Below are 9,864 nucleotides of genomic sequence, written 5' to 3'. Positions count from 1 at the left end.
ATGTGAATCCATAGGCTTGGTAGGCAAGCACCATAGCTGCTAAGCCATTTTGGCAGCCCTTAACTTTTTTTTCTTTTTGGGGTTTTCAAGGTAGGGTCTCACTCTAGCCCAGGCTGACCTGGAATTCATTATGGAGTCTCAGGGTGGCCTCGAACTCATAGCAATCCTCCTACCTCTGCCTCCTGAGTGCTGGGATTAAAGGCGTGCACCACCACTTCCAGCTTTTTATTTATTTATTTATTTTCAACATGCTTCATAAAAATCTTTAATGAAGGGCAATATAGACAAATCCTTATGCTCACTGTCCTATGTGCCCATCCTCAACCCCAGCCGTCAGAAGGTAAGATAGAACAGGCAGAATGGGTGTGCCAGGGCCTCTAGCCATTGCAAATGAAATGAGCTCCAGAAATATGTACCATCATGTGTATCTGGCTTATGTGGGTTCTGTAGATTCAAACCTGGGTCTTTAGGTTTTGCAGGCAAATGCCTTAACTGCTAAGCTATCTCTCTAGCCCCAGGAGGTGTTCTTGATGCCTGTGGCTACCAATACCAGGATTTCTCCAATCTTCCTTTGTTAGTTGACAATGTTCTTAGACACAGGACACCCCAGTTCTCCATGCCTGGGCTCCGCTGTCTCACAGCCTTCCCTCACTTCCTCCTGCTGTTCCTGGGTTGACCACAGAGTACTTCAGGCAGGGGTCCTTCTGGGGTGCACCCTGAGCCTCTCAAATCTGGCCCAAGCAGTTCTCAAGACAGCTCTTCCTCTTGGAAAGTGTCAGCCTCCCTATCTCTACCTCACACAAGGTGCCAAGTCCACCATTTCTAGAGGAGTTGCTTCCCAGATTCAATGTAGTCTGGCTGCCCTCTAGGGATGGGTGGGACTCCCTACAACCTCAGATGTGACTGAGGGAGTACCTAGGCAGGACAGACAGCACTGCATACTGGTCTGTTGATGTAGGCTCACCTCAGCACCATGCTGCAGTTCAAATTTGTAGAAGACCCAGGCATTGCCCAGTTCTGTCAGTCTTCACCATACAGTGGAACCATTCCCAGGCCTTAGTAATCTTCCCTTCACTACAGAACAGCCTGCTGTGGAAGAAGGACTCAGAAAAGGGGATGGATAAGAGTCTGCAGGGCTGTCGGAGTTACTCAGCCACCCTCACCTATTTGTGTGGGTCATCAGACGTATGTTTATTGTTTATTTTGGGATTTTATTTATTTATTTATTTATTAGAGACAAGGAGAGAGAGAGAGAGAGAGAATGAGAATGGGTGTGCCAGGGCTTCCAGCCACTGCAAATGAACTCCAGACACATGTGCCACCATGTGCATCTGGCTTATGTGTCATCTGGAGAATAGAACCAGGGTCCTTGGGCTTCCCAGGCATGTACCTTAACTGCTAAGCCATATTCCAGTCCTATTTTGGGTTTTTGAGGTAAGGTCTCACTGTAGCCCAGGCTGACCTGGAATTCACTATGTAGTCTTAGGGTGGTCTTGAACTTACAGTGATCCTCCTACCTCTGCCTCCTGAGTACTGGTATTTAAAGATGTGTATTACTGTGCCTGGCTTCTGTCTCACTTCTATCTGCTTGCAGCAAGGACATTAGTACCCTTCAGTGTCATAGACTAAGAAAACAAGTGCTAAGGCAGATGTGGCATATAGTATTTTGATGCTCAACATATAGACCTTGGGACTCAGCACTTTTTGTGCAAGAGTAAAGACCTGAGCTCAGCCCCCTGCAGCACATAAAACACTGGGTGTAGCCGCCCATGCCTTTAAGTTGAGATGAAGCGAGATCTCTGGGTTCCCTGTTAAGTTACCTTAGCCAGAAAATGGTGAGTTCCAGGTTCACAGAGGGACCCTGTCTTAGGGAGATCGGGCAGAAGAGCAGCCTGCCATCTTGCTCTGATCTCTGCATGTTTGCACATGTGCATGCACCACACACAGACACCAAAAGCGAAATGCAGACCTTAGGTTGGTCATGCCAGCACTTAGAAAGCATAAGCAGGCAAGTTATAAGTGCAAGGTCATCCTAGGCTGCCCGCAATTTCAAGGCCAGCCTGGGCTACACAAAACCATGTCTCATAAAAGAAAACAAAATATGGACTTTTGCACTTGCCTTTCCTCTTTTTTTTTTTAAATGGAGTCTCAGCGTGGTTCTGAACTCATAGCGATTCTCCTACTTCTTCCTAGGGAGTGCTGGGATTAAAGGCAAGTGGTGGAACTAAAGGCCTGTGCCACCATGCCTGGCTTCCTCTTCTTCTTAAAAAAAAAAAAAGAAAAAAAAAAGTTTATTTGAGGCAAGAGAGAATGGGAACACTGGGGCCTCATGCCACTGCAAATGAATTCTGGATGCATGTACCACCTAGTGCATCAGGTTTTGCATGGGTGATGAGGAATTGAACCCGGGACCCTCAGGCCTTGCAAGAAAGTGCCTTTAACTACTTAACTATGCCTTCAAGCAGTTTTCCTCTTCTTGAAATATGCTTCCCTGATAGTTCCAGCATCTTTGAGATTCATAATGCATTTCCATTATTGGAAGGATCATAATAGTACAGGGTTGGGGCGTACCTCAGTTGCAGAGTGCTTCCCTACCATACATGAGGCCCTCGTTTCCAATCCCAAAACTACAAAACCAGTAAATAGCAACTGGCTATGGTTGTTCACACCTGTCATCCCAGCAGCAGGAGAGCTTCGTGCATGCCAGACAAGAATTCTACCCACTCAGCTACATCCTAGTCCCTACTTTTATCTTATTTATTTGAGAGAGAAAAACAATGGCCACACCAGGGCCTCTAGCCAATGCAAACGAACTCTAGACACATACGCCACCCTGTACATCTGGTTTTACGTGGGTTCTGGGGAATCAAATCTGGGTCCTTTGACTTTGCTGGCAAGTGTCTTAACTACTAAGCCATCTCTCCAGTCCTAGGGTTTTTTTGTTTGTTTGTTTGTTTGTTTGTTTGTTTGTTTGTTTGGTTTTTCAAGGTAGGTTTTCATTCCAGTCCAGGCTAACCTGGAATTCACTATGTAGTCTCAGGGTGGCCTCAAACTCACAGCGATCCTCCTACCTCTTCCTCCCGAGTGCTGGGATTAAAGGCATGCACCACCATGCCCGGCTTTTTTGTTTTTTATTGACAACTTCCATAACTGTAAACAATAACCCATGGTAATTCCCTCCCCCCCCCCACTTTCCCCTTTGAAACTCCATTCTCCATCATATCCCCTCCCCATCTCAATCAGTCTTTTATTTTTATGTCATGATCTTTTCGTCCTCATATGATGGTCTTGGGTAGGTAGTATCAGGCACTGTGAGATCATGGATATCCAGGCCATTTTGTGTCTGGAGGAGCACATTGTAAGGAGTCCTACCCTTCCTTTGGCTCTTACATTCTTTCCGCCACCTCTTCCACAATAAACCCCGAGCCTTGGAAGGTGTGACAGAGATATTGCAGTGCTGAGCACTCCTGTCACTTCTTTCCAGCACCATGATGAGTCATCCAAAGGCACTGCCAACTGAACAGAGAAGATTCTCTACCAAACGTGAGAATAGCATTAATATAAGGGTACGAACAATAAGAGAAGTGCTTACTGGGCAGTTTGATAACCATAGAATATACACTTATCCAGACATCAGCAGATGTTACACTCCTAGGGCTCATGACTACCCCTGTTTTAATGTATTCCCCCCCATGGAGTGGGCCTCCAGTCCAATTTAGAGGGCATTTGGTTTCCACCATGACAGATGTGCCACTATGGCACATGTTGATTCATTTGGCCTGGCTGGCCAGTTATAAGGCTTGCAGTATCCACTGATGAGTATCTTCACTGGTGATTTCTCTTTCTCCCATTGAACTGCATGCAGAATGGCTTCTTCCAGCTTTCTGTCAGCTAGTGTACATGGAGGAGGTTATCAGCTCAGTTCCAGCAGGATTTCTCAGTGGCCTTGCAGCCCAAGTACATGGAGTCTTCAGCAATAGGGTCTTACCATCTGTTGTAGTCAGGCTCGCATTACTGGTAGAAATCACCCAACCAAGAACAGCTTGTGGGGAAGAAAGAGGTTTATTTTGGCTTACAGGCTCAAAGGGGAAGCTCCATGATGGCAGGGAAAATGTTGGCATGAACAAAGGGTGGACATCACCCCCTGGCCCAAATAAGGTTGACAACAGGAACAGGAGAGTGTGCCAAACACTGCCATGGGGAAACTGGCGATAATACCCATAAGCCTACCCCCAACAATACACTCCCTCCTGGAGGTGTTAATTCCCAAATCTCCATCAGCTGGGAACCTAGCATCTATTCCTGGTGGGAAACCAAGAGCCTTGGCAATGGCCTGTAATGTTTTGGGGGCATCAGGGACCTCCCTGGCCAAAAACTCACTGGAAGGTATACCATCCCAGGCACTGAAAATTTTCTAGTTACAATCTGTGGCTCCTGTGTGTTCCATTGTCCAAAAAAGTAGGTTTCCATATGACTTATTTATATTTTGATATAATTTATTTATATTTATATTTCCATATGACTTATTTAGATTTAGATTTTGATTAGCTCTCCCTCCACCTTTCCTTTACTCAGTCTCTTCCTCTGACCTCACTTAGGCCTTTTCACCCCCATTAATCTGTTCTACTTACATATCTACAATACCATCCTATTAGGCCTCCCTCCCTCCTTCCCTTTCTCTTCCCTTTATATCTCCTTTCTAGCTTACTGGCCTTTGCTACTAAGTTTTCTTCCTACTCACACAGAAGTCCAGTCATCTGTAGCTAGGATCCACATATGACAGAGAACATGTGATGTTTGGCTTTCATCCATTTTCCTACAAAGTTCATAACTTCATTTTCATGTGTAAATATGCCATATGTTCATTGTCCACTCATCAATTGAGGGACATCTAGGTTGGTTCCACTTGCTAGCTATTGTGAATAGAGCAGCAATAAACATGGTTGGGCAAGTATCTCAGTCCTATTTAATTTATTTTATTCTTAATTTAATTTAATTAATTAATTTATTTATTTTGGTTTTTCAAGGCAGAGTCTTGCTCTTGCCTCTATGTAGTCTCAGGGTGGCCTCGAACTTACGGTGATCCTCCTATCTCTGCCACATGAGTGCTGGGATTAAAGGCATTTGCCACCATGCCCAGATACTATTTTTTAATTTTAGTGTGTATGTGACACATACATGCTCCTGCGTGTGTCGAGATCTCTTGCCACAGCAAACAAATGTCAAACACATACTATGCTTTTTTGTTTTTGTTTGTTTGTTTTTTGTTTTGGTTTGGTTTTGGGTTTTTGAGATAGGGTCTTACTCTAGCCCAAGCTGATTTGGAACTCACTATGTAGTCTCAGGGTGTCCTCAGGCAATCCTCCTACCTCTGCCTCCTGAGTGCTGGATTAAAGGCGTGCACAACCACATTCAGTTTTGCTGATGAGCTTTCTAAGCAAGTGCTTTTAACCACTGACCCATCTCCCTTGTTTCTCCAGTTCCTTTTATTGTTGTTGTTTTGTTTTGTTTTGTTTTTTGAGGCAGGTCTCACTCTGGTTCAATATGTAGTCTCATGGTGGCCATCCTCCTTACCTCTGCCTTCCAAGTGCTGGGATTAAAGGCGTGCGCCACCACACCTGCCTCAAGTTTTGTATTTTTGAGATTGAGTCTGGCTGGCCTTGAACTAGTGATCCTCCTGCTTCAGTCTCCTCATATGAAAATATTCAGGTACTTGTTTTACTAACTGGGTAAAAGTGCCTGCCATACAAGGCTCTTGTGATTGTAAATCAACCTGGGTGGGACTCAGTGCATCCTGGTTTGGGAGGACACAAACTGGGGCAGTGTGACCCAAAGCTGAGCTGTCACCACCCCGCTATGTAGTAACTGTTCTCCTTGGCATAAAGAAAAAAGGCGGGGGGGCAGCTGGAGAGATGGCTTAGCACTTAAGCCCTTACCTGCAAAGCCTAAGGACCCAGGTTCAATTCCCCAGTATCTGCATAAACCAGATGCACAAGAGGGTACATGCTTATGGAGTTTGTTTGCAGTGGATCGAGGCCCTGGTGTGCCCATTCTCTCTCTCTGTCAAATAAATAAGAAAGAAGAAAGGAAAGTAGAGGAAAAGAAGAAAAGGAAAGGAAAGGAAAGGAAAGGAAAGGAAAGGAAAGGAAAGGAAAGGAAAGGAAAGGAAAGGAAAGGAAAGGAAAAAGTGGGGACTGAGAGAGGATTCAGCAGTAAAAGACGCTTGCCTGAAAAGCCTGATGATCTAGGTTCAATTCCCCAGCACCCACATAAAGCCAGATGTATAAAGTGGCCCATGCATCTGGAGTTCACTTACCTCAGCCTCCTGAGGGCTGGGACTAAAGGTGTTGCCACCACACTTGGATCAAAAATGTTTTAAAAGAGCCGGGCAGGGTGGCACACACCTTTAATCCCATCACTTGGGAGGCAGAGGTAGGAGGATCGCCGTGAGTTCAAGGCCACCCTGAGACTACAGAGTTAATTCCAGGTCAGCCTGGACCAGAGTGAGACCCTACCGCAAAAAACAAAAAAAAAGCCGGGCGTGGTGGCGCACGCCTTTAATCCCAGCACTCAGGAGACAGAGGTAGGAGGATCGCCATGAGTTCGAGGCCACCCTGAGACTCCATAGTGAATTCCAGGTCAGCCTGGGCTAGAGTGAGACCCTACCTCGAAAAATAAAAAAATTAAAAAAAAAAGTTTTAAAAACCAAAAAAAGGTGGGGAGGGAATTACCATGGGATTTTGTTTTATAATCATGGAAAATGCTAATAAAAATAAATAGATAGATAAATAAATTAAATAAATAAATAAATAACAAGAAAAAAAAAAAGAGCTTGGGAGGCAGAGGTAGGAGGATCACTATGAGCTCAAGGCCACCCTGAGACTCCATAATGAATTCCAGGTCAGCCTGGGCCAGAGTGAGACCCTACCTCAAAAAAAAAAAAAAAAAAAAAAGTAAACTGGGCGTGGTGGCACAGGCCTTTAATCCCAGCACTCTAGAGGCAGAGGTAGGAGGATCCTTATGAGTTAGAGGCCAATCTGGGCTAAATAAAGTGAGTCCCTACCTTGAAAAAACAACAAAAAAGTTTCTAAAAAATATTTTAGGGCTGGAGGGATAGCTTAGAGGTTAAGGCATTTCCTGCAAAGCCAAAAGACCCAGGTTTGATTCCCCAGGTCCCACATTAGCCAGATGCACAAGGGGGTGTACGTGTCGGGAGTTCGTTTGCAGTGGCTGGAAGCCTGGCATGCCTATTATCTCTCTCTCTCTCTCTCTGTCTCCCTCCCTCTTTGTCAAATAAATTAAAAAATATATTTTATTTTTAGAGCCAGGCGTGGTGGGGCACGCCTTTAATCCCAGCACTTGGGAGGCAGAGGTAGGAGGATCGCTGTGAGTTTGAGGCCACCCTGAGACTACAGAGTGAATTTCAGATCAGCCTGGGCTAGAGTGAGACAATACACACACATACACATACACACACACACATATATTTTTTACTTATTTGTTTATGAGGGAAAGAGAAAATGGGCACATTAGGGACTCCAGCCACTGCAGAAGAACTTCAGACACATGTGCCACCATATGCATCTGGCTTACATGGGTTCTGGGGAATCAAACCTTGGTCCTTAGGGTTGTGTTTTTTTTTTTTTAATGTCACTGGAATTCTTTTTGTTGTTGTTGTTGTTACTTTTATTTATTTACTTGAGAGCGACAGACAGAAAGAGGCACAGAGAGAGAGAGAATGGGCATGCCAGGGCTTCTAGCCACTGCAAACGAACCCCAGACGCATGAGCCCCCTCGTGCATCTGGCTCACATGGGTCCTGGGGAATTGAGCCTTGAATCAGAGTCCTTGGACTTCACAGGAAAATGCTTAACTGCTAAGCCATCTCTCCAGCCCCTTAGGTATTTTTTTTTTAAGAAATTATTTATTTTTATTCATTTATTAGAGAGAGAGAAAGAGAGAGAATGGGCACACCAGGGCCTCTAGCCACTACAAACAAACTCCAGATGCGTGCATCACCTTGTGCATCTGGCTTACAAGGGTACTAGGGAATCAAACCTGGGTCCTTTGGCTTTGCAGGATAACGCCTTAACCACTGGATCATTCCTCCAGCCCGGTCTTTAGGTTTTGTAGGCTAGCACCTTAACTGCTAAGCCATCTCTCCAGCACCACCCCAATAAAGTTTCAAAATGGAGATAGATGCCAAGACATTATCCTGCCTTAGTTGATAATTAAATATATATATATATGTATATATATATATATGAGAGAGCAAGAGCAAAAGAAAGAGAGAGAATTGGCATACCAGGGCCTCCAGCCACTGCAATCAAACTTCAGATGTGTGTACCACCTTGTGCACATGTGCAAACTTGCACATGCGTCACCTTGTGTGTCTGGCTTAAATGGGATCTGAAGAGTCGAACATGGGTCCTGGGGCTTTGCAGACAAGCACCTTAACCACCAAGCCATCTCTTCAGCTCTTTTTTTGTTCTTGTATTTGTTTTTTCAAGATAGGGTCTCATTTTAGCCCAGGCTGACCTGGAATTCACTATGGAGTCTCAGGGTGGCCTTGAACTCATGGCAATCCTCCTACCTCTGCCTCCTGAGTGCTGGGATTAAAGGTGTGCACCACCATGCCTGGCCTTTTTGTTGTTCTTTTATTTTTTATTTATGTATTTGAGAGAGAGAGAGAGAGAGAGAGAGAATGGAAAATAGAGAATGGGCATCCAGGACCTCCAGACCCTGCAAATGAACTCCAGATGCATGTGCCACCTTGTGGATCTGGCTTACATAGGTTGGGATTAAAGGCATGTGCCACCACGTCTGGCTTTGCTGATGGTTTTAAGATGGAAATTTAATCATATGTGTATTTTTTTTTTTCCTGGTGGGGTCTTTTGCTATCCCAAGCTGACCTATAATTCACTCTGTACTCTCAGAGTGGCCTCAAACTCACAGTGATCCTCCTATCTTTGCCTTCCATGTGTTGGGATTAAAGGTGTACGTCATCATACCTGGCATATATGTATTTTTTTTAGGGGGTGGGGGGAGTTGAGGTAGGGTTTCACTCTAGTTCAGGCTGACTTGGAATTCATTATGTAGTCTCAGGGCAGCCTCGAACTCACAGTGATTCTCCTACCTGTGCCTCACAAGTGCTGAGATTAAAGGCATGCACAAAATACACCTGGCATACATATATGTATTTTTTTAAGGTCCATTGCAGCATTTTAAAAATTATTTTATTTTTAAAATATTTTTTATTTGAGACATTAAGAGAGGGAAAGAAGCAAACACACACACACACACAGAGAGAGAGAGAGAGACAGACAAAGAGAGTGAGAGGGAGAGAGAGAGACACAAGGGCCTCCAGCCACTGCAAAGGAACTCTAGATGCATGTGCCCCCCCTTGTGCATCTGGTTTACATGGGTCCTAGGGATTCAAACCAAGGTCCTTTGGCTGTGCAGGCAAACGCCTTCACAACTAAGCCATCTCTCCAGCCCTAAATTATTTTATTTTTGAGAGGGAGAAACAGACAGAGAGAGAAAGAGTCAGAGAGAGAGAGAGACAAAGAAAGAATGGGCATGCCAGGGCCTTTTCTGCCATTGTGAGCAAGCTCCAGATGTGTGTGCCCTTTGTGCGCATGTGTGACATTGCATGTTTGCATCACTTTGCATCTGGCTACATGGGGCCTGGAGATTCAAACATGTGTTCTTAGGCTTTTCAGGAAAGCAACTTAACCACTAGGCAATCTCTCCAGCTTGTTGCAGCATTTTAGGGCAACTTTTAGGAACATGGGAGGAGAATTTGTGCCATATGCTGGGGTCAGTCTGGGCCTTCCTGACCGTGTAGCTACCCTTGGAAGTATTG

Source organism: Jaculus jaculus, chromosome 2 (assembly GCF_020740685.1).
Source record: "Jaculus jaculus isolate mJacJac1 chromosome 2, mJacJac1.mat.Y.cur, whole genome shotgun sequence".
In the NCBI taxonomy this organism is placed as follows: Eukaryota; Metazoa; Chordata; class Mammalia; order Rodentia; family Dipodidae; genus Jaculus; species Jaculus jaculus.
The sequence above is the reverse complement of the archived record's forward strand: the minus strand, read 5'-3'. Positions refer to the sequence as shown.